We start from the raw sequence: 25803 nt of genomic DNA on the forward strand, positions 1-25803 counted from the left end.
ACTCAAGGCACTAATAGACCTCAAGGGTTGTGTGGGATCTCTGATGTACAGGAAGACAGGACTTCAGTGAGGAACAATTCCCTCACTCAGGACAGGAAAGTGGCTTCTCCCCCGTGTGAGATCTCTTATGTCTGGAAAGACTGGACTTTACTGAAAAACATTTCCCGCACTCAGGACAGGAAAACGGCTTCTCCCCTGTGTGAGATCTCTGATGTGTGTAAAGATGGGTCTTATCTGAAATAAAATTCCCACACTCAGGACAGGAATACGGCTTCTCCGCCACGTGAGATCTTTGATGTATGTTAAGACTGGACTTCACTGAAAAACATTTCCCGCACTCAGGACCGGAATACGGCTTCTCCCCTGTGTGCAATCTCTGATGTATGGAAAGATCGCACTTCTGTGAAAAGCATTTCCCGCACTCAGGACAGGAATACAGCTTCTACCTCGTGTGTGATCTTTGATGTCTGTGAAGATGGGACTTCTAAGAAAAACATTTCCAACACTCAGGACAGGAATATGGCTTCTGCCCCGTGTGAGATCTCTGATGTGTGTAAAGACTGGACTTGTTTGAAAAACACTTTGCGCACTCAGGACAGGAATACAGCTTCTCTCCCGTGTGTGATCTCTGATGTGTGTAAATATGGGACTTCTGTGAAAAACATTTCCCGCACTCAGGACAGGAATATGGCTTCTCTCCCGTGTGGGATCTCTGATGTGCGTAAATATGGGACTTCTGTGAAAAACATTTCCCGCACTCAACACAGGAATATGGCTTCTGCCCCGTGTGAGTTCTCTGATATCTGTAAAGACTGGATTTCACTGAAAAACATTTCCCGCAGTCAGGGCAGGAATACGGCTTCTCCCCTGTGTGAGATCTCTGATGTGTGTAAAGCTGGGACTTGTCTGAAAAACACTTTATGCACTCAGGACAGGAATACGGCTTCTCCCCCGTGTGCAATCTCTGGTGTGTTTGAAAACTGACCTTATGTGAAAAACATTTCCCGCACTCAGGACAGGTAAAGGGCTTTTCACCTGTGTGGCATCTCTGATGTACAAGAAGATGGGACCTAAAACGGAAACACTTCCCACAGTCAGGACAGGAATATGGCTTTTCACCTGTGTGAGTTATTTTATGCTCATTAAGTTTGGATTTAAAACAAAAACACTTCCCGCACTCAGTACAGGAAAACCTCTTATCTGCTGGAAGAACAGCACCGTCCCTCACAGTCTGAGGTTCCTCAGGATAAGAGGAAGATGATGGCCCATCTACACTGTGTGGTGCCGGATGGACATTTGAGGTAGTCGGGTTTTCTCCTGGACTATACTGTGTGATGTCCTCATCTTCTACTTCACGGTCTGGAGACAAAGTGAGACAATCCTCTGAGGTTTTCCTCATCTCCCGTCCAACTACTAAGATAGAGATTAAAAGATTATTACTAGACATGAGCAGATTGGTTCCCCTAAACCAGGACTCCACCCACATCAGACAATTTTTGTCTCTGAGGATCTTGCAATTCCCCCCTCAAGGTAACTAGAAAATGGGTCCTCTGATCTCCTACCAGTTCATTTCTTTATTCATGGACCTTAGAGAGTGAGGAAACAATGAGAACTGTCTTTTATAGGAGTGACAGTGATGAGGGGATTATAGGACGAGTGTCCCGACCCCCTCTATCACTCACTGCCATCTTCCCAACACAAGAAGTACTGCACTCCCGGATTTAGTCCATGATTTAGTCATGAATGCGGGGCTGAGCCCCACCAGAGGTCAGAGAGTGAGGATGGGGGGAGAACAACCAAGATGAAGACTGGACTGATCCTGAAGATCACCATCATTGGGTTATTGGCTCCTCCTTCATTATCACTTTCTACCACTTCAAAACCGGCCACTGTATATAAACGTCCTGTACTTTGGGGGGGAATATCTGAATAATGCCTTTAGCTACAGACATCATTCAGATATCATTCTTTTCAGCCGGTGATTCTGTGCACGATAAGAATGATCATAGCGGCAGTTCCACTGCTTGATCGTTCTTATAGGCGACGGGAGGGGACGCCCCCCCCCTCCCGCCTCCATTCCTTGCTTCTCCGAGCTCTCCCATGCCATCTTGGTGCCCGGAGAACGAATCGGCCGGCGCCGGATGAGGATGATAGAGATGACTGGTGACCAGATGGTCACCAGTCATCTCTATGACCGTCGGAGGCTCGGGCGCAATGTTATGACGTCATGCCCGGGATCCCGGAAATTACTGAAGCCGCGATCGCGGCTGTCAGCATGAGAACGGTGAATTTTTTTTTCCCGATCTCATGCTTTCCAGCCTGGAGGAGAGATGTGGGGTCTTATTGACCCCACATCTCTCCATTAAGAGGACCTGTCACATAGATTCCTATTACAAGGGATGTTTACATTCCTTGTAATAGGAATAAAAGTGATTAAAAAAAAAATGTAAAAACAAGTGTAAAAAATAAAAAAAATTAAGTAAAATAAAAAATAAAATAATATTTTTTTTTTAAAAAAACGCCCCTGTCCCCGGTAGCTCGCAAACAGAAGAGAACACACACGTAAGCCTCGCCTACATATGTAAACGCCGCTCAAACCATACATGTGAGGTATCGCCGCATGCGGTATAGCGTGTGCAACAATTCTAGCACAAGACCTCCTCTGTAATGCTAAACTGGTAACCTGTAAAAAAATTTAAAGCGTCACCTATGGAGATTTTTAAGTTATGAAGTTTGGCGCCATTCCATGATTGTGCGCAATTTTAAAGCGTGACATGTTAGGTATCTATTTACTCGGCGTAACATCATCTTTCACATTATACAAAAAAATTGGGCTAATTTTACTGTTTTGTTATTTTTTAATTCATGAAACCGTTTTTTTTCCAAAAAAAAGGCATTTGAAAAATTATTGCGCAAATACTGTGCGAGATAAAACGTTGCAATGAGCGCCATTTTATTCCCGAGGGTGTCTGCTAAAAAAAACATATATAATGTTTGGGGGTTCTGAGTAATTTTCTAGCAAAAAAATGATGATTTTTACATGTAGGAGAGAAGGTATTGCCTGGTATTGAAGTGGTTAAGGTTCCAAAGTTTGAGAATGTTATCACATTATTATCAACATGTAAAAGTCTGTGCTCCAATCAAATCATCAGACATAAAATGACCAGCTGGTAGGAAATGGATGCAAAAGTAAGGCCTATGTAATGTACAACATATTATATAGGGTACAACATATTATATAGGGTACAAAGACTACACAGTATCAGAATTATGTAATGCAGTGGTCATCAACCCTGTCCTCAGGGCCCACTAACAGGCCAGGTTTGCAAGATAACTGAAATAAATCACAGGTGATATCATTTGCTGCTCAGTGATTGCAGCCTTCTAGTCTGTATCTTCCCAAGGTAATACATAAAACCTGGCCTGTTAGTGGGCCCTGAGGACAGGGTTGATGAGCACTGATGTAATATACAACATAGAGTATATAGTGCAGGGGTCAGGAGTATGTAATGTACAATATAAATTATATAGTGTAATGGTCAGGACTCATATTATTGGTATTCAGCAATCAGTGGCAACAGGCTGATATCACCCAGACCTTGCCCTACTCTGGACATCCTAACACCTTATAGGAACCTGACACACGCAATGATACAGTCACCATCCAGACACATCCCTTGTCTGTTTCTGGATAATGTCCCAGAATTCCCAGCACCGCTCACCTCTCCTGTCAGCAGCTCCATCATCTTCTTGGTGACTTCTAGAATCTTCTGCATGTTGTGTCTCTCAGGTTTTAGGGAGTCACATGGAGGCATTGTAATGGTCATATGATTACCTGACTTCACAAGAGGAAATCTCTGTATTGGAGAACCAATAGGAATATCATGTTAGAATCCCAGAATCCTTCTTACCTCTCTCAGGTCAGGTCTATGTTTTATTAACAGAGATAAGAGTGATGTCATGTGACCTCCCAGAATCCTCCTCACCTCTCCGGTCAGCAGGTAGATGATCTCCAGGGTGAAGTTTAGTATCTTCTCAGTCATGTGACTCTGGTCCTCCTCCATCCTATTTGGCACCATCATTTGATCTATACAGGTCTCCTTTTAGACGGATAACTTTGGTAAATTAAATTAAAAATTATTTAGATGGTATTGGTCACATAATAGGATGTGGATTTGAGGGGGATAATAGGAGGGTTGCTGTATATTGAAGAACTACTGCCCTCATGGGAACATATTTAATCTGGACTGTTTAGTGTTAGCTACATTTTTGAGGTCCTGGGACCCTCTTGCTCTGGACCCTTCAGGCCCATTAACCTCTTAGAGTTGTTCAGCGCTATCACTTCCTGAGAGGACCCCAAAGTCCTTCATCTACAATTCCTCTTCAGGGGTCCCAGAGACCTTTAGTCCCACTACCTCCTCAGAGACCCCTCAGCCCCTCAGGACCCTCAGTATTTTCCTCCCTCTGACACCAGTGATGGAACATATTTTTCATGGCAGGCTGGGGAATGTTTTCTTCCTCCTGACCAGCAATGTAAGGGGCTCTATGCTCCATACTCCTGACCCCTGCATTCCATCATTGTGTTGGCTGCATATTGTAATGATTGCCAATTTGCTGCCTGTGTAGTCTAATAATTGCCTTTTGTATGCCATGTATGGTCAGGATGGACATTGTCTTCTCTATTTATTGTCAGTGATGTTTGTTTAGAGGACCATATTACTAGAATTTATCTCCAAAATGAAGAGAATGTTCCGACCCCGTAAATTGGGAAATGTTCTGACCCTGAAGGGGTTAATCTACATTTGCACATTATATATGTGTGTATCATCATCTGCTGGAGATAAAAGAGGTCACAGTGACTATGGAGGAAGAGGACAGACATGACAGGGAGTTTACTGGGTGTAAATAGAAAATAAAATCTTATTACCTCCTCTGCTGCCCCTTCCAGCAATGTCTCCTCTCTACTGCCTCACAATTCACCTTTCACCCGGAACTTCCTGTCTGTGGCTGACATCACTTCCTGTCTGTGGTGGACATCACTTCCTGTCTGTATTCCACAGGCAAGTAATTCCCTACACACATCACACAGGCTGAGGCTCACTGACAGCCGATATGCGTTTGGAATAGCTCATAATTTTGGGCCTATTTGGAAAGCACGGAACTTCCTGACTAGTGCAGGGTGTAGTGTCGATGAGTGCCTTCCGTCGAATAATGCCTCCTACGCTACGTCACACCAACTGATTTCCCGATCAGCTGGCGTGACGTAAGACTGCACATGCGCAGTTCGTCGGATGCATTTTCCGACGGGAGGCAAGCCACGGGGAGCGAGCGGAGGAAAAGAAAACAGTGTAGGAGAGGCTCGGGAGATACGCCCACCGTGAAGCCATTCCGTCCCCGCCCACTGTGAATCTGGGATACATAAACAAGGCAGAGACAAGAGAGCAAAAGAGAAGATAATTACAGCACATAAAATCTATGAAAAAATTACAAGAAAGAACAACAATAGAAAGGAGAGAACTGGTAAAAGGCAGAAATGGCAGAAACAGAGGGAAAAAGGAAAAAATGGAAGAAAAAAAAGAAATAAAATGGAAATAAAATAAAATAAAATGAGATAAAATAAAAAATGAAAAAATGGAGTAAAAAATAATAATTAAAAAATGAATACAAATAAAAACAATCAAAATAAAAAAAATTATATATATAAATGTAAATAAAATACAAATAATAATAAAAAATAATAAATAAATAAAAAAATAAAATAAAAAAATAATAAAAATAAATCTAAATAATAAAAATAGAAAGATATATATAAGAATGCCTATCAATGAAAAAAAAAATCAAATATTAGAAAAGCAGAGACCCAATCGACTCGCTCCTATGTGGAGCACCCTATGCTAATATCACAGCCTCCCATTGAAAAATGCATACTACGTACTGCACATGCGCAGTACGTCATGTCACTCCAGCTGATTTCCCTGCACATGCGCAGTTTGTCATATGCATTTGTGAGTCGATACGTCACGCCAGCTGATTGGCAAATCAGCTGGAGTGACGTGACGTACTGCGCATGCGCAGTACGTAGTATGCATTTTTCAACGGGAGGCAATAATCAACACTACACCGGTGTAACGTCGATTATTGCCTCCTGTCAAAAAATGGCTCCTACGTACTGCGCATGCACAGTACGTCACATCACTCCAGCTGATTTCCCGATCAGCTGGCATGACGTATCGACTGCACATGCGCAGTTCGTCATATGCATTTTCCGACGGGAGGCAAGCCACGGAGAGCATGTGGAGGGAGAGAATCTTAAAGAGGGAGTCCTGCGAAAAAAATTTAAAAGTCAGCAGCTACAAATACTGCAGCTGCTGACTTTTAAAATAAGGACACTCACCTGTCCCAGGGTCCAGCGATGTCGGCACCTGAGACCGAATCGTCCCTCGATCCTCGGGTGCTGCCGCCGCCATTCTCTGTAAGGGAATCAGGAAGTGAAGCGTTGTGGCTTCACTTCCTGGTTCCCTACTGCGCATGCACGAGTCGTGCTGCGCTTCCTTACTGGTCCCCCCTGTCTCCTGGACCTGTGTGTGTCACAGCAGACAGCGCGGGGGGAGGGGGGGCGTAGACTCCCGTGGGAGCCAAGCCAGAATAGGTGCAAATACCTGTCTTAGACAGATATCTGCACCCTCTCCCCCCTGAAAGGTGCCAAATGTGACACCGGAGGGAGGAGGGTTCCGAAAAGCGGAGGTTCAATTTTTGTGTGAACCTCCGTTTTATATGTAAGATTCTGCCTCGCTCTCTGTGGCATGACGTATCGACTGGGCATGCGCAGTTCGTCGTATGCATTTTTTGACGAGAAGCAAGCCACGGGAGCGCGCGGAAAGAGAACACTGACGTAAGGGAGAACTCCGCAGGGAACACTGACGTAAGGGAGAACTCCGCAGGGAACACTGACGTAAGGGAGAACTCCGCAGGGAACACTGAGGTAAGGGAGAACTCCACAGGGAACACTGAGGTAAGGGAGAACTCCGCAGGGATCACTGAGGTAAGGGAGAACTCCGCAGGGAACACTGAGGTAAGGGAGAACTCCGCAGGGAACACTGACATTGGGGAGAACTTCGCTGGCTTAATAACGTCAGCTGCAACACCGCATCCAGCCCCACCCCCAACACACCCCTAGGCTGCTCTAGAGAAAGGGGGCGAGCGCCATGCATAAGCAGTGTATTTGTCAGGGAAGCTTGGATTGACACAGCAGTGCCAGCGGGAGGGCCAAGGTCTGTGCTTCGAGAGGGGGGCGGGGCCCTGAATAGCTATGTATGTGTAAGTGACCTACACTGCAGTTTAAGAAAGCCCATCAGAGATCCCGTTCCCAAGAGCTTGCAATCTATTAATTTATTCATCAGTTTAGGCCGATATATATTCCTTTACATATGTTTGGTAAAAGAAATTGCAATAAGCGTATATTGATTGGTTTGCGCAAAAGTTATCGTGTCTACAAACTACGGGATAGATTTGGGGACTTTTTTCTTTACTAGTAATGGGGGCGATCTGCAATTTTTAGCGGGACTGCGACATTACGGCGGACAAATCTGACCCCAATTGACACTTTTTGGGGACCAGTGACATTATTACATTGATCAGTGCTATAAAAATGCACTAATCAATGTAAAAATAACACTGGCAGGGAAGGGGTTAACACTAGGGGGCGATCAAGGGGTTAAGTGTGTTCCCTTAGCGTGTTCTTACTGTAGGGGGGGATGGGCTTACTTAAACATGAGAGAGATCACTGGGAACAGTAGATCCCTTAGAGACTAGTTTGGAACGATGGTCTTTATAGGCATAACATAAAAGGTTAAAAAAGAGTTTAAATATTTATTACAAAAAATGTGATTAAAAAACATGTACACAGACTTACATATATTTACAAATAATACCTAGGAGCAAATGCAATACACTATCTACATATTAAACATATGTTAAAACAAGATATTCAATCATTTAACTTGTTCAATCATAACAGGTTTCAAAGGAGAGAGTGTAAAAAATAGCTCAACTTGCTCTACGTTACGCGTTCAGTAACGCTTCCTCAGGAGCTTTTGGCATATTATTTTCCACAGAGGGAAAAACAAAGAGAAAAGTAGTAAAATAAAGTAAATGGGCTGTGCTGTCCTCAACCTCAATGGACGTCCACAAAAGAAGGTCCCCGGATTGAATAATACGGTCCAGCAAATCCAGAATCAGCCAAGTCCAGCAAGAAATTGGCAATAGATTTGTACCAGGGATAATGATATCATCCAATGCGGCCAAGTAAAAGCTGGATCAGTCTAGGGCAGTGGTTCTCAACCTCTCTAGTGCCATGACCCCTTGAAAAAATTTCCCAAGTTGTGGGGACCCCTAACAGTAAAATTTTCATAGCGTGGGTTGTCAGCACCCAAGGCAAAACAAGTAATTTGCGCCCCTAACCCACGGATTTAGCGCTCCCTGAGTCCCTTCCACTCTGAAATGTATTAAAACCCCTTATGGTACATTTTAGGATTTAGGGTTTAGATCTCTCTCTATGCAAATTTCTTGTCCCCCCCCCCCTGTTTTTTCTCTCTAGCTGTGTGTCTTGTTCTCTTATTCTTTCTCTCTCTTTTTCTTTGTTCCTGCCCATCTTTTCCTCTCCCTTCCATGTATTCTCTATTTTTATTCCTTCTCTTACTCCTTGGTGGGGGGGTGGGGGGAATGGGATGAGTGGCGGGGATTTGGGATGAGTGGCAGTGCTGGGGGGAGTTCTGATCAGCCAACTTAGGTGTTCTTGGTCAAGGTCATCTGCTGATCTGAGAATTGTAGTGGGGACTTTTAATCACAGGTAGTGTGACTCCGGCTTCACTGTCTTCAGCTTTGTGGTGTCTCGCAGCAGTGACACCTATGCCAAAATCAGGAGATAGGGTCTCCGCCAGCCCCTCCCACTTCACATTCCTTACCAGTCAGCTGACCTCCAGTCTCTGCCCCCCTGCCGTGAACTGAATGGGTGGCTGCGAAGAGGCCGAGTGGGCAGCCCAGCTTGAGCGGCCACAGGCTCCAGGAACAGCCCTTTTGGGCAGTGGCAAAAAGACTGGGAGAGCGGTGCGGGCTTCAGGAACAGCCCAGGATTCGGTGACCCCTGGCGAATAGTCATTCGACCCCCGAGGGGGTCCCAACCCCCAGGTTGAGAACCACTGGTCTAGGGCATCCCAAAGCAGCATTAGTGGGGATGTCCACATTCGGCGTCTGTGCTGCCACTAAGTGGGAAGTTCCTCAACCCTATACGTCTAAGGCATTTGCCAGGGAGTACACCAGCAACACCCCCCAGTATTAACTTTTGTTTTTAGAGTCACAATCAGAAATATTCCCATAACAAAAATCGATCTCAAAGTGTTTGTGAAAGCTTCCACCATAAAATGTACTCAGCCAATGAAAGGTAATGACTCCATTTTTATTTTTCTCCTGCTATCAATGGCCAACACGGTACAACACTTCATCCATGTCTTTAGTGATATCTGATCTCCTTATGAACTCTTTCTTACATGATGAAGATCAGCCATGGAGTATATCTGAGGTGTATATCAGGCTGTGCTTCTTCCCCACATGAAAGCTGTGATGTCCAGCAACATATATATAGAAAACATTTCCCACACTCAAGGCACTAATAGACCTTGAGGGTTGTGTGGGATCTCTGATGTACAGGAAGACAGGACTTCAGTGAGGAACAATTCCCTCACTCAGGACAGTGGCTTCTCCCCCGTGTGAGATCTCTTGTGTCTGGAAAGACTGGACTTTACTGAAAAACATTTCCCGCACTCAGGACAGGAAAACGGCTTGTCCCCTGTGTGAGATCTCTGATGTGTGTAAAGATGGGTCTTATCTGAAAAAAATTTCCCACAATTAGGTCAGGAATACGGCTTCTCCGCCACGTGAGATCTCTGATGTATGTTAAATCTGGACTTCACTGAAAAACATTTCCCGCACTCAGGACAGGAATACGGCTTCTCCCCTGTGTGCAATCTCTGATGTATGGAAAGATCGGACTTCTGTGAAAAGCATTTCCTGCACTCAGGACAGGAATACGGCTTCTGGCCTTGTGTGTGATCTTTGATGTCTGTTAAGATGGGACTTCTGTGAAAAACATTTCCCACACTCAGGACAGGAATATGGCTTCTGCCCCGTGTGAGATTTCTGATGTATGTAAAGACTGGACTTGTTTGAAAAACACTTTGCGCACTCAGGACAGGAATACAGCTTCTCTCCCGTGTGTGATCTCTGATGTGTGTAAATATGGGACTTCTGTGAAAAACATTTCCCGCACTCAGGACAGGAATATGGCTTCTCTCCCGTGTGGGATCTCTGATGTGCGTAAATATTGGACTTCTGTGAAAAACATTTCCCGCACTCAGGACAGGAATATGGCTTCTGCCCCGTGTGAGTTCTCTGATGTCTGTAAAGACTGGATTTCACTGAAAAACATTTCCCGCAGTCAGGGCAGGAATACGGCTTCTCCCCTGTGTGAGATCTCTGATGTGTGTAAAGCTGGGACTTGTCTGAAAAACACTTTATGCACTCAGGACAGGAATACGGCTTCTCCCCCGTGTGCAATCTCTGGTGTGTTTGAAAACTGACCTTATGTGAAAAACATTTCCCGCACTCAGGACAGGAATAGGGCTTTTCACCTGTGTGGCATCTCTGTATGTACAAGAAGATGGGACCTAAAACGGAAACACTTCCCGCAGTCAGGACAGGAATATGGCTTTTCACCTGTGTGAGTTATTTTATGCTCATTAAGTTTGGACTTAAAACAAAAACACTTCCCGCACTCAGTACAGGAAAACCTCTTATCTGCTGGAAGAACAGCACCGTCCCTCACAGTCTGAGGTTCCTCAGGATAAGAGGAAGATGATGGTCCATCTACACTGTGTGGTGCCGGATGGACATTTGAGGTAGTCAGGTTTTCTCCTGGACTATACTGTGTGATGTCCTCATCTTCTACTTCACAGTCTGGAGACAAAGTGAGACAATCCTCTGAGGTTTTCCTCATCTCCCGTCCATCTACTAAAATAGAGATAAAAAGATTATTATTAGACATGAGCAGATTGGTTCCCCTAAACCAGGACTCCGCCCACATCAGACAGTTTTGTCTCTGAGGATCTTGCAAGTCCCCCCTCAAGGTAACTAGTAAATGGGTCCTCTGATCTCCTACCAGTTCATTTCTTTATTCATGGACCTTAGAGAGTGAGGAAACAATGAGAACTGTCTTTTATAGGAGTGACAGTGATGAGGGGATTATAGGACGATTGTCCCCACCCCCTCTATCACTCATTGCCATCTTCCCAACACAAGAAGTACTGCACTCCCGGATTTAGTCCATGATTTAGTCATGAATGCGGGTCTGAGCCCCACCAGAGGTCAGAGAGTGAGGATGGGGGGAGAACAACCAAGATGAAGACTGGACTGATCCTGAAGACACCATCATTGGGTTATTGGCTCCTCCTTCATTATCACTTTCTACTACTTCAAAACTGGCCACTGTATATAAACGTCCTGGACTTTGGGGGGGAATATCTGAATAATGCCTGTAGCTACAGACATCATTCAGATATCATTCTTTTCAGCCGGCGATTCTGTGCACGATAAGAATGATCATAGCGGCAGTTCCACTGCTTGATCGTTCTTATAGGCGACGGGAGGGGACGCCCCCCCTTCCGCCGCCATTCCTTGCTTCTCGGAGCTCTGTGGGTGCCCGGAGAACTAATCGGCCGGCGTCAGATGAGGACGATAGAGATGACTGGTGACCAGATGGTCACCAGTCATCTCTATGACCGTCGGAGGCTCGGGCGCGATGTTATGACGTCACGCCCGGGATCCCGGAAATAACTGAAGCCGCGATCGGGGCTGTCAGCATGAGATCGGTGAATTTTTTTTCCCGATCTCATGCTTTCCAGCCTGGAGGAGAGATGTGGGGTCTTATTGACCCCGCATCTCTCCATTAAGAGGACCTGTCACATAGATTCCTATTACAAGGGATGTTTACATTCCTTGTAATAGGAATAAAAGTGATAAAAAAAAATGTAAAAACAAGTGTAAAAATAAAAAAAATTAAGTAAAATAAAAAATAAAATAATTTTTTTTTTTAAAACGCCCCTGTCCCCAGTAGCTCGCAAACAGAAGAGAACACACACGTAAGCCCCGCCCACATATGTAAACGCTGCTTGCTCAAACCATACATGTGAGGTATCGCTGCGTGCGGTATAGCGTGTGCAACAATTCTAGCACTAGACCTCCTCTGTAACGCTAAACTGGTAACCTGTAAAAAAATGTAAAGCATCCCCTATGGAGATTTTTAAGTTATGAAGTTTGGCGCCATTCCATGATAGTGCGCAATTTTAAAGCGTGACATGTTAGGTATCTATTTACTCAGCGTAACATCATCTTTCACATTATACAAAAAAATTGGGCTAACTTTACTGTTTTGTTATTTTTTTAATTCATGATACCATTTTTTTTCCAAAAAAAAGGTGTTTGAAAAATTATTGCGCAAATACCGTGCGAGATAAAACGTTGCAATTAGCACCATTTTATTCCCTAGGGTGTCTGCTAAAAAAACATATATAATGTTTGGGGTTTCTGAGTAATTTTCTAGCAAAAAAAATGATGATTTTTACGTGTAGGAGAGAAGTGCCAGAATAGGCCCGGTATTGAAGTGGTTAAGGTTCCAAAGTTTGAGAATGTTATCACATTATTATCAATATGTAAAAGTCTGTGCTCCAATCAAATCATCAGACATAAAATGACCAGCTGGTAGGAAATGGATGCAAAAGTAAGGCCTATGTAATGTACAACATATTATATAGGGTACAACATATTATATAGGGTAGAAAGACTACACAGTATCAGAATTATGTAATGCAGTGGTCATCAACCCTGTCCTCAGGGCCCACTAACAGGCCAGGTTTGCAAGATAACTGAAATACATCACATGTGATATCATTTGCTGCTCAGTGATTGCAGCCTTCTAGTCTGTATCTTCCCAAGGTAATACATAAAACCTGGCCTGTTAGTGGGCCCTGAGGACAGGGTTGATGAGCACTGTTGTAATGTACAACATAGAGTATATAGTGCAGGGGTCAGGAGTATGTAATGCACAATATAACCACTTCAGCCCCAGAAGATTTTACCCCCTTCCTGACCAGAGCGTTTTTTGCGATTCGGCACTGCGTCGCTTTAACTGACAATTGCGCGGTCGTGTGACGTGGCTCCCAAACAAAATTGACGTCCTTTTTTTCCCACAAATAGAGCTTTCTTTTGGTGGTATTTGATCACCTCTGCGATTTTTATTTTTTGCGCTATTAACAAAATAAGAGCGACAATTTTGAAAAAAACGCATTATTTTTTACATTTTGCTATAATAAATATCCCCCAAAAATATATATAAAAAAATTTTTTTGCCTCAGTTTAGGGCGATCGTATTCTTCTACATATTTTTGGTAAAAAAAAAATCGCAATAAGCATTTATTAATTGGTTTGCGCAAACGTTATAGCGTTTACTAAATAGGGGATAGTTTTATGCCATTTTTATTAATTCTTTTTTTTTTACTAGTAATGGCGGCGATCAGCGATTTATTGTGACCGCGACGTTATGGCGGACATGTAGGACATTTTTGACACATTTTTGGGACCATTGTCATTTATACAGCGATCAGTGCAATTAAAAATGCACTGATTACTGTGTAAATGGCACTGGCAGTGAAGGGGTTAACCACTAGGGGGCAGGGAGGGGTTAAGTGTGTCCTAGGGAGTGATTACTAACTGTAGGGCGATGGGCTGTATGTGTGACGTCACTGATCTCTGCTCCGATGACAGGGAGCAGAGATCGAGTGACACTTGTCACTTGGCAGAATGGGGAGATGCTGTTTACAACAGCATCTCCCCGTTCATCCGCTCCGTGAGGCGATCGCAGGTATCCCCGTGGCAATCGAGTCCGCGGGACCCGCGACCCGACTCACGGAGCTCCCGGGCGGTGTGCACGCAATGGCACGGCGGGGAATTCAAATGGACGTACAGGTACGCCCATTTGCCCAGCCGTGCCATTCTGCCGACATACATCGGCGTGCGCCGGTCGGGAACCGGTTAAATTATATAGTGTAATGGTCAGGACTCATATTATTGGTATTCAGCAATCAGTGGCAACAGGCTGATATCACCCAGACCTTGCCCTACTCTGGACCAATCAGTGAGCAGTATGGGTGGAGGAATGTATTTAGTATTAATGACCCACCTGTGCTGATCTCTGTAGGAGTGTCTTCTTCTATAAATGTCCCCGTTATTCCATCCTCCTCCATAGACTGCTGATCACCCCTCACACATGTCTCTTCTTCTTCTGCTTTACCCTCAACTTTAGAATCTCTCAGGTTTCCACTCTGAATATATAATAAAAATGATATAAATTGTTACAATGCAGAAAATGTACAGATCCTAATGATACTATCAGTGATTGTTCCTCATCTACCTGATGATGGTGAGGGATGGTGTGACCTTCCTGTGTGGAATCCCGGGAATACAGAAGACGGGGACATCTCTCTGGGGGGTTCTCATTACTGGATCCATCTGTAGAAAACACACACACTGACTGAATACATTGTTTCTATGTGTTTATCAGATGATGGAGGATCTAGGTGGACCCTCCGTACTGCTCTCCCCTTTACAATAAAGTCTCCTCTTACCCGATGATGTGAGGGGCGGCTTATTGTCTATCATGACATCCTTGTAGAGATCCTTGTGTCCTTCTAAATACTCCCACTCCTCCATGGAGAAATAGACACTGACATCCTGACACCTTATAGGAACCTGACACACACAATGATACAGTCACCATCCAGACACATCCCTTGTCTGTTACTGGATAATGTCCCAGAATTCCCAGCACCGCTCACCTCTCCTGTCAGCAGCTCCATCATCTTCTTGGTGACTTCTAAAATCTTCTGCATGTTGTGTCTCTCAGGTTTTAGGGAGTCACATGGAGGCGTTGTAATGGTCATATGATTACCTGACTTCACAAGAGGAAATCTCTGGATTGGAGAACCAATAGGAATATCATGTTAGAATCCCAGAATCCTTCTTACCTCTCTCCGGTCAGATCTGTGTTTTATTAACAGAGATAAGAGTGATGTCATGTGACCTCCCAGAATCCTCCTCACCTCTCCGGTCAGCAGGTAGATGATCTCCAGGGTGAAGTTTAGTATCTTCTCAGTCATGTGACTCTGGTCCTCCTCCATCCTTTTTGGCACCATTATTTGATCTATACAGGTCTCCTTTTAGACGGATATCTTTTGGTAAATGAAATTAAGAATTATTTGGATGGTATTGGTCACATAATAGGATGTGGATTTGAGGGGGATAATAGGAGGGTTGCTGTATATTGAAGAACTACTGCCCTCATGAGAACATATTTAATCTGGACCGTTTAGTGTTTGCTACATTTTTGAGGTCCTGGGACCCTCTTGCTCTTGACCTTTCGGGCCCACTAACCTCTTAGAGTTGTTCAGCGCTATCACTTCCTGAGAGGACCCCAAAGTCCCTCATCTACAATTCCTCTTCAGGGGTCCCAGAGACCTTTAGTCCCACTACCTCCTCAGAGACCCCTCAGCCCCTCAGGACCCTCAGTATTTTCCTCCCTCTGACACCAATGATGGAACATATTTTTCATGGCAGGCTGGGGAATGTTTTCTTCCTCCTGACCAGCAATGTAAGGGGCTCTATGCTCCATACTCCTGACCCCTGCACTCCATCATTGTGTTGGCTGCATATTGTAATGATTGCCAATTTGCTGCCTGTGTAGTCTAATAATTGCCTTTTTTATGCCATGTATGGTCAGGATGGTCATTGCCTTGTCTATTTATTGTCAGTGATGTTTGTTTAGAGGACCATATTACTAGAATTTATCTCCAAAATGAAGAGAATGTTCCGACCCCGTAAATTGGGAAATGTTCTGACTCTGAAGGGGTTAATCTACATTTGCACATTATATATGTGTGTATCATCATCTGCTGGAGATAAAAGAGGTCACAGTGACTATGGAGGAAGAGGACAGACATGACAGGGAGTTTACTGGGTGTAAATAGAAAATAAAATCTTATTACCTCCTCTGCTGCCCCTTCCAGCAATGTCTCCTCACTACTGACTCACAATTCACCTTTCACCCGGAACTTCCTGTCTGTGGCTGACATCACTTCCTGTCTGTGGTGGACATCACTTCCTGTCTGTATTCCACAGGCAAGCAATTCGCTACACACATCACACAGGCTGAGGCTCACTGACAGCCGATATGCGTTTGGAATAGCTCATAATTTTGGGCCTATTTGGAAAGCACGGAACTTCCTGACTAGTGCAGAGTGTAGTGTCGATGAGTGCCTTCCGTCGAATAATGCCTCCTACGCTACGTCACACATACTGATTTCCCGATCAGCTGGCGTGACGTAAGACTGCACATGCGCAGTTCGTCGGATGCATTTTCCGACGGGAGGCAAGCCACGGGGAGCGAGCGGAGGAAGAGAAAACAGTGTAGGAGAGGCTCGGGAGATACGCCCACCGCGAACAAGGCAGAGACAAGAGAGCAAAAGAGAAGATAATTACAGCACATAAAATCTATGAAAAAATTACAAGAAAGAACAGCAATAGAAAGGAGAGAACTGATAAAAGGCAGAAATGGCAGAAACAGAGGGAAAAAGGAAAAAATGGAAGAAAAAAAAGAAATAAAATGGAAATAAAATAAAATGAGATAAAATAAAAAAATGAAAAAATGGAGTAAAAAATAATAATTAAAAAATGAATACAAATAAAAACAATCAAAATAAAAAATTATATATATAAATGTAAATAAAATAAAATAATAATAAAAAATAATAAATAAATAAAAAAATAAAATAAAAAAATAATAAAAATAAATCTAAATAATAAAAATAGAAAGATATATATAAGAATGCCTATCAATGAAAAAAAAAATCAAATATTAGAAAAGCAGAGACCCAAGCGACTCGCTCCTATGTGGAGCACCCTATGCTAATATCACAGCCTCCCATTGAAAAATGCATACTACGTACTGCGCATGCGCAGTACGTCATGTCACTCCAGCTGATTTCCCGATCAGCTGGCGTGATGTATCGACTGCACATGCGCAGTTTGTCATATGCATTTGTGAGTCGATACTCAACGGGAGGCAATAATCAACACTACACCGGTGTAACGTTGATTATTGCCTCCTGGCAAAAAATGGCTCCTACGTACTGCGCATGCGCAGTACGTCACATCACTCCAGCTGATTTCCTGATCAGCTGGCATGACGTATCGACTGCACATGCGCAGTTCGTCATATGCATTTTCCGACGGGAGGCAAGCCACGGGGAGCATGTGGAGGGAGAGAATCTTAAAGAGGGAGTCCCGCGAAAAAAAATTTAAAAGTCAGCCGCTACAAATACTGCAGATGCTGACTTTTAAATTAAGGACACTCACCTGTCCCGGGGTCCAGCGATGTCGGCACCCGAGACCGAATCGTCCCTCAATCCTCGGGTGCTGCCGCCGCCATTCTCTGTAAGGGAATCAGGAAGTGAAGCGTTGCGGCTTCACTTCCTGGTTCCCTACTGCGCATGCGCGAGTCGTGCTGCGCTTCCTTACTGGTCCCCCCTGTCTCTGGGACCTGTGTGTGTCGCAGCAGACAGCGTGGGGGGAGGGGCGTAGACTCCTGTGGGAGTTTACACCGGAAGTAGGTGCAAATACCTGTCTTAGACAGGTATCTGCACCCTCTCCCCCCTGAAAGGTGCCAAATGTGACACCGGAGGGGGGGGTTCCGAAAAGCGGAGGTTCAATTTTTGTGTGAACCTCCGCTTTATATGTAAGATTCTGCCTCGCTCTCTGTGGCGTGACGTATCGACTGGGCATACGCAGTTCGTCGTATGCATTTTTTGGCGAGAGGCAAGCCACGGGAGCGCGCGGAAAGAGAACACTGACATAAGGGAGAACTCCGCATGGAACACTGACGTAAGGGAGAACTCCGCAGGGAACACTGACGTAAGGGAGAACTCCGCAGGGAACACTGACGTAAGGGAGAACTCCGCAGGGAACACTGACGTAAGGGAGAACTCCGCAGGGAACACTCACGTAAGGGAGAACTCCACAGAGAACACTGATGTAAGGGAGAACTCCGCAGAGAACACTGAGGTAAGGGAGAACTCCGCAGGGAACACTGACATAAGGGAGAACTCCGCAGGGAACACTGACGTAAGGGAGAACTCCGCAGAGAACACTGACGTAAGGGAGAACTCCACAGAGAACACTGATGTAAGGGAGAACTCCGCAGAGAACACTGAGGTAAGGGAGAACTCCGCAGGGAACACTGACGTAAGGGAGAACTCCGCAGGGAACACTGACGTAAGGGAGAACTCCGCAGGGAACACTGACGTAAGGGAGAACTCCGCAGGGAACACTGAGGTAAGGGAGAACTCGGCAGAGAACACTGACGTAAGGGAGAACTCCGCAGGGAACACTGACGTAAGGGAGAACTCGGCAGAGAACACTGAGGTAAGGGAGAACTCCGCAGGGAACACTGACATAAGGGAGAACTCCGCTGGCTTACTAACGTCAGCGGCAACACCGCATCCAGCCCCGCCCCCAACACACCCCTAGGCTGCTCTAGAGAAAGGGGGCGAGCGCCATGCATAAGCAGTGTATTTGTCAGGGAAGCTTGAATTGAAACAGCGGTGCCAGCGTGAGGGCCAAGGTCTGTGCTTCGAGAGGGGGGCGGGGCCCTGAATAGCTATGTATGTGTAAGTGACCTACACTGCAGTTTAAGAAAGCCCATCAGAGATCCCGTTCCCAAGAGCTTGCAATCTATTAAAATGACATACAGTTTATCTCTGTTTACTCTTTGTTCTATTTACAAGTGTGCTTTAGACAGAGCATGTCAAGCCGTAGCTGTGCTCCCTGGGGATATGCTGATCGCCCATCCGTGCTGCTGCTGGAGGGAGCCCAGGTGACCATAAATGAGAGCCCTACAGACTTGGTCATGGTGAGTGACCAAGTCACCAAGTGGTATATCCCCCACACCATCCCATACCCCACTCTATCTCCCCTGGGGACTCAGGACCCTCTAGGCCACTCACCTGGGGACAGGGACACTCATCTCACCTGGGGACTGGGACCCTCTAGGCCACTCACCTGTGGACAGGGACACCCATTTTCCCTGGGGACTGAGACCCCCTTCTCCCATGGGGACTGGGACCCCTTCTCACCCGGGGACTGGGATCCTATCTCACCTGGGGACAGGAACTCCATTTCTCCTGGGGACAGGAACTCCATCTCCCCTGAGGACAGGGAACCCACCTCCACTAAGAACAGGAAACTGATCACCCTGTGTGTGCCAAACTCACCTCCCTGCCCCTGTGTGTGCCAACCTCACCGTCCTGCCCGATCACCCTGTGTGTGTCAACCTCACCGCTCTGCCTGACATGTGTCCTGTGTGAGGGCCCTCCTGTGACAGCTGTTATCAGGCCTTTACCTCACCGTGTGCTCCACCTAAATGAATACATGGATCTTCTCCCACTACATCACTGACCTGGAGATGCAAGCAAAGCATGAGTAAGTATGAGTAAGAGTAAGCACCCGTTATGAGTACAAAATGCGTCAGCTGATCTCTGTACATCCCTGCTGTAGTGGCGATCTCTCCGATCAACCAAAATTGGTGGGGATCGGCCTATAACACGCACCCATGATTTTAAGGGGAAAAAAGTGCGTGTTATATGCCGATAAATACGGTACATTGATGAAACCACAATAAATAATAAAGAAAGAAGTTTGTGAAAAGTCTGTGTGAATATGAGAAGCAAAAATACTTCATTCTTCTAGCATTATAAAGAAGAAGAGAGTGCGCTGCATTAAACAATTTAAAACATTGCAGCCTGACGAAAGTGCTATATCCATTCCGAACGCTAATTTTACCAGACTGAGCTGTTCCGTCTCGGAATTTATTCTGAGCATGCGTGGCACTTTGTGCGTCGGAATTGGCCACACACGGTCGGAATTGACGTGATTGGATTTTGTTGTCGACCATGTGTACAGGGCATTACAGTCTGCAAAAGACTTGAGCTGGGGCGGAGGTTCACCTTCCAGCAGGACAACGACCCTAAACATACAGCCAGAGCTAACAATGGAATGGTTTAGATCAAAGCATATTCATGTGTTAGAATGGCCCAGTCACAGTCCAGACCTAAATCCAATTGAGAATCTGTGGCAAAAATGACTGTTCACAGACGCTCTCCATCCAATCTGACAGAACTTGATATATTTAGAAGAATTGGCAAAAATGTCCCTCTCTAGATGTGCAAAGCTGGTAGAGACATCCCCAAAAAAGACTTGCAGCTGTAATTGTAGTGAAAGGCGGTTCTACAAAGTATTGACTCAGGGGGCGCTATAAAAAATGTACCCCCACATTTTTCACATATTTATTTGTATCATTTATCATTTTCCTTCCACTTCAGAATTATATGCTGTAATGACACCCCGAGTATGAAAGGGGTTAAAGCCGTTTAGGACATTCCATTCCCGAACACAAAGGCAGCTACCGGACACTTCAATCAGCCGAACAAGAAACCCATACAAATAATTCTCCTGCAAGTACGAGACGAGGCTCTGTCTTGAGGTTCAAACAGGACTGACTTTATTAGAACCAAAATTACAAGTCTTTACATACAGTTAAAGAGGAGGTCCCCCCTCCTGCTCATATTACTCTAACAATACACCTGTGACCAGAAACAGAATTAACATGAACTAATTAACTAATCCTTTAGACAGCCTAGGTGACTCAGAGACATGACCTTTAGGGCAGAATTCATGTCTCCTAGCTCACCGACTCTACAATACACATTATCATATATCTCAATACAATTGAAGGGTTAATTAGCAGACTGGATGAAAAGAATCTTTAGAAGCTGTGACAAGTCATACTAGACTAATTTACACTATAGCAGACAGAGACAGGTGGCTGGAATTGACATCAGCATCTCCTCACAGTATGTGTCCCAACAGTATGAATCAGTCACTGTTTGTAATATGGCAAATACAGGGTCCCTAGAGTCTGTGTCTCTTGGGGGGATATGGACCCGAATCTAAAGTAACGCCACCTCAAGGGTCCCCAGGCATACAGCTCACAAAGAGCACCGTTCCCCTAAATGCCAGGGCACATAATCGGTCTGCAAGAGGCTAGCGTTCAGTCCCGGCTAGGTCTTTCACATATGCCACTTTGTGTTGGTCTATCACTTAAAATTCCAATAAAATACATTTACGTTTTTGGTTGTAACCTGACAAATTGTGGACAATTTCAACGGGTATAAATACTTTTTCAAGGAACTGTATAAAATCGAAACTTGATAATCTGAATCCACAATGAAATGAAACATGTAATCAGGAAGCTGCTCACATAATACCCAGATATGAGGTATAACAGAATTCCTCCAAAATATGCAGCGCTGTCTCTTTAAATCATATAAAAAAAAAGTTCCACATGACACTCCTGTAATGAGTCACAGATGATGTCATCAGGTGCTGGATCATGGATCCGATCTCTGATGTGATGATGTCAGCACTTTGGGGAGTGCTAACACTCTAACGTCAACATTGCGGCTGAACCGAGCGCCGAGGAGATACACTGTGCATTTCTACCCATGTGTGTGACAGATATATCTATGTAATAAATTGAGAGATGTTATAGATCTATACTATGTTGAGAGTTCTTCTTGTCTTGGGTCTGAGACTATACAGACATATCCCTCCACCCGGCACTGCCAGCAAACATCAGAACTAGTAACCCCGGGAGAATTCCTCTGTCAGAGATCTCGCTAGATCCGGGTATGGAACAGAAGACCTAAGACACATACCCCAGATGACTAAGACAAGCAACACCTATGGAGAAAATGAGCATTTTACTGCCAGCTGGATCCCCAGAATGTCCATAAATCCATCCTAGATATATGACCTGTGTCTGCAGCACAGAGAAGGAAGATTATCTGAGAGAAATACAAGAATACAGGATTGGGGAAAACAGCTCAGGAAAGTGACCAGGGTATTACAGGCTGATATCACCCAGTCCTCACCCTACTCTGGACCAATCAGTGAGCACAGTATGGGTGGAGGAATGTATTTAGTGTTGGGTAGGACCCCACTGTCGCCACTTCTCTACAGCGCTGTTTTTAGATACCCTTTTATGTGAGTGTATACTTTTTAATATATTTTCCCATTAAAACGGATTTACACTATTTGGCCATTCCTTCTCTTTATTTGGCTGCTGATACTGCTGGTTCCAATGCGGATCTGAGGCATATGATTTATGGGTGCCGTACTTCGTATCTTTGGGCCCGATTACGCTTGAAGAACACAGCCATGTGGTAGCCACTCCACCAACTTTGCCTGTCCGGGCCAACTTTAACCCAGCACCACCCAAGTCTGATTGACTCTACCTGGCGTATGCCTTGTTGGGTCCACCGAGTCCGGTAAGCCTTTTCACTTCTATTGGTGGTGTGTGGGCTCCTGTCACAGATGATTTATACTCCTGTGGAGATTTGTTCCAGAGGACTTTTCTAAATCCCTCCAGGGATGTTCTTTTAAACTTATGAACTTCGAACTGTTAATCCATAGACTTCATTTTGTGACCACTTCCTAGCGCTACACTTATCTTGTTTTTTGACATTGTTTACACTTGCTGGTTGTGTTAGCTGCTGTGTCCATTCCCCTTTGTGGTAGCGCAGAATCATTGTGTATATATTTTTTGTATTTAGTGTTAATGACCCACCTGTGCGGATCTCTGTAGGAGTGTCCTCCTCTATAAATGTCCCTGTTATTATATCCTCCTCCATAGACTGCTGATCACCCCTCACACACGTCTCTTCTTCTGCTTTAACCTGAAATTCTATATCAATTGGATCTCCACTCTAAATCAAGAAAATGAAAGAAAAATATCATCTGTAAAATATAAGATGTATTACTGTGACATCACATATATAAAATCCACACATCACCTCCACAAGTCCATGTTCTAGATACCCCACCAAACTTGTAATAATGAGGGATGGTGTGATCTTCCTGTGTGGAATCCCGGGAATACAGAAGACGGGGACATCTCTCTGGGGGTTTTCTGTAGCTGGTTGACTCCACCATGGTGTCCTGGTACAGATCTTTGTGTTCTCTTAGGAACTTTGACTCCTCCATAATCCCATCCTTCTCATCATCCTGCTCTTTTATCTCTTCTTTAACATCAGCTTTTGAATCGCTGAGGTTTCCACTCTGAATATATAATAAAAAGGACATCAATTATAACAATACAGATGATGTAAAGATCCTAATGATCCTCTCTGTGACTGATAATCATCTACCTGACAATGTTTTGTTTAGCTGTAATCTTTATGTGTGGAATCCCAGGAATACAGAGGATGGGGACATCTCTCTGGGGGGTTCTGGGTATTAGGTGGCTCCAAAATATCCTTGTGTCCTTCTGAAAATTCCTCCATCACTCTATACCCCTCATCTACTGCGGTCAAGCCAGCCGTGGTTTGAAAATACACGGTCTAGCCAGCCGACAAAAAAAAAATCTGTGCGCCTATTAATATGAGTACGGTAATTTCAGTAACAGCAGAGAGAGAACGCTCTTTCTCTTGTATTCAGTGTCCCATACATTATACACACCCCATGTGATATAGGACATTTTCTACTCCAGAGGTCCTTAAAAACCTCATTTAAATTATGTAGAAAAAAGAATGGTCAGTTACAGGACGTCCCATACCCTATGCACACCTAATTTGAAATTAACTCATTATGGTAATGACAAGCAAACTCTCACCAGGCTAACAAAACATTGGCAGAGGGGTAAAGGTGGGATGAAGATGACAGGGGGGGTGGTAGGAAGCTGGCAGAGGAGTACAGGTGGCATGGAGAGTGAGGGAAAGAAAGAGAGAAATAAATAAATAAGAGAGTGCAAGAGAAATAAGAATAATTAAGAATTCAAGAGAAAGAGAGTGAGAGAGAAATAAAGATAGATAGATAGATAGATAGATAGATAGATAGATAGATAGATAGATAGATAGATAGATAGATAGATAGATAGATAGATAGATAGATAGATAGATAGATAGATAGATAGATAGAGAAGAGTATAAAGAGGAGGATGAGGAGTATGGAGTGATGGAGGAGTTTTCAGGAGGACACAAGATTATGATGGAGCCACCTAATACCAGGAACCCCCCAGAGAGAAGTCCCCGTCCTCTGTATTCCTGGGATTCCACACAGGTCAATGTTAAAGAAGAGATAAAAGAGGAGGAGGATGCGGATGGGGAGATGGAGGAGTCAGAGTTTTCTAAAGAACACAAAGATCTGTACCAGGACATGATGGTGAAGTCATCCAGCTAAAGAAATCCCCCAGAGAGATGTCCCCATCCTCTGTATTCCCGGGATTCCAAAAAGGAAGGTTTCCACCATCCCTCACCATCATCAGGTAGATGATTGACAATTACTCGTAGTTATGATTTATACACAAGTATGTTTGTTACAATTAATGTTTTATTAAATCTTTCAGAGTGGAAACCTCCGGGTTGATAATATTGTTGATAAAGAAGAGTATAAAGAGGAGGATGAAGAGTGATGGAGGCATTTTCAGGAGGACACAATATTGTGTCCTCCTGAAAAGGCGGTGATAATGTCCCACTGGCCGGCACGTAAAGCTGCACCGCCATAAGATTTTGTCTGTAATAATAATAAAATATTAATAAACTGCAAATAAAATTTCTCAGTGTGCACATTTGTAGACTTAAAGGGTAAGTTCACCTTACAGAAAAATCTGTCACTACACAGGACGCCCTCCTCACCCCCCCAGTCCCGCTGACCTGGAGCACGGCAATCACCCGCACTGACACATCTGGTCGCCACCTCACAAGTCCGTGGCCTAGAAATCCCTGCAGCCTAATATCCAAAGCGTACCTCATCAGGAGAACATTTAGGATCATTCTAATTGGTCAGCACTGTCACATGGGCGGCACCGAACCATTCCCAACCCATGTAGCCCGTCCTGGACCCCCCCTAAAAAAGGAGGCTCCAGTGTAAGTTCACGTTACAGATTTCCTGTAAAGGTGAATTTATACTTTAAAATCTACCTAACTCCCCCCTGTAATAAAAGAACCAACTTTCTGCTAAAAAACATAACCAAAAGTTTTTTAAATTTGATTCATAAATTTTTCCTAAATGTATTCTGCTACGTGTTTTTCATACAAAAAAAAATCCCAATAAGTGTATATTGATTGGTTTGCTTGAAAGTTATATGTCTACAAACTATGGGATATGTATTGGAATTATTATTTTTTTATTTGTTTTATAATACACATGGCGGAGATAAAGGACTTTTAGTGGGACTGTGATAGTGCGATCTGACACTAACTGACGCTGGGGGGGGACTGACATCACCAGTGACACTAATACAGAGATCAGTTCTAAAAATATGACACTGGTTGGGAAGGGGTTAACATCTAGGGGTGATGAAGGGGTTAAATATGTTCCATAACTCGGTGTAATGTGTGTACAGTTTGCTGCTTTATACTAATGATCACTGACAGTTCACTCCCTCTGTACACAACCCAACACAGAGCTCTGAGCTGTGATTGGACACAGCTGATCAGCTGATCCCAGGTGTGACTCATTGGCCCGGGTGGGGGTGGGGAACACGCGCATGTCCTAAACCTGGGAGTAAGCAGCGACGTACCAGCACAT

The 25803-nt window shown here is 44.4% G+C and overlaps 1 pseudogene; it reads right to left on the reverse strand.

Annotated features, from left to right (window-relative positions):
* Positions 1–10: 10 nt before the first annotated feature.
* LOC141108868 (uncharacterized) lies at positions 11–25803 on the reverse strand (annotated as a pseudogene).

This window comes from Aquarana catesbeiana, linkage group LG09 (genome assembly GCF_042186555.1).
Source record: "Aquarana catesbeiana isolate 2022-GZ linkage group LG09, ASM4218655v1, whole genome shotgun sequence".
Lineage (NCBI taxonomy): Eukaryota > Metazoa > Chordata > Amphibia > Anura > Ranidae > Aquarana > Aquarana catesbeiana.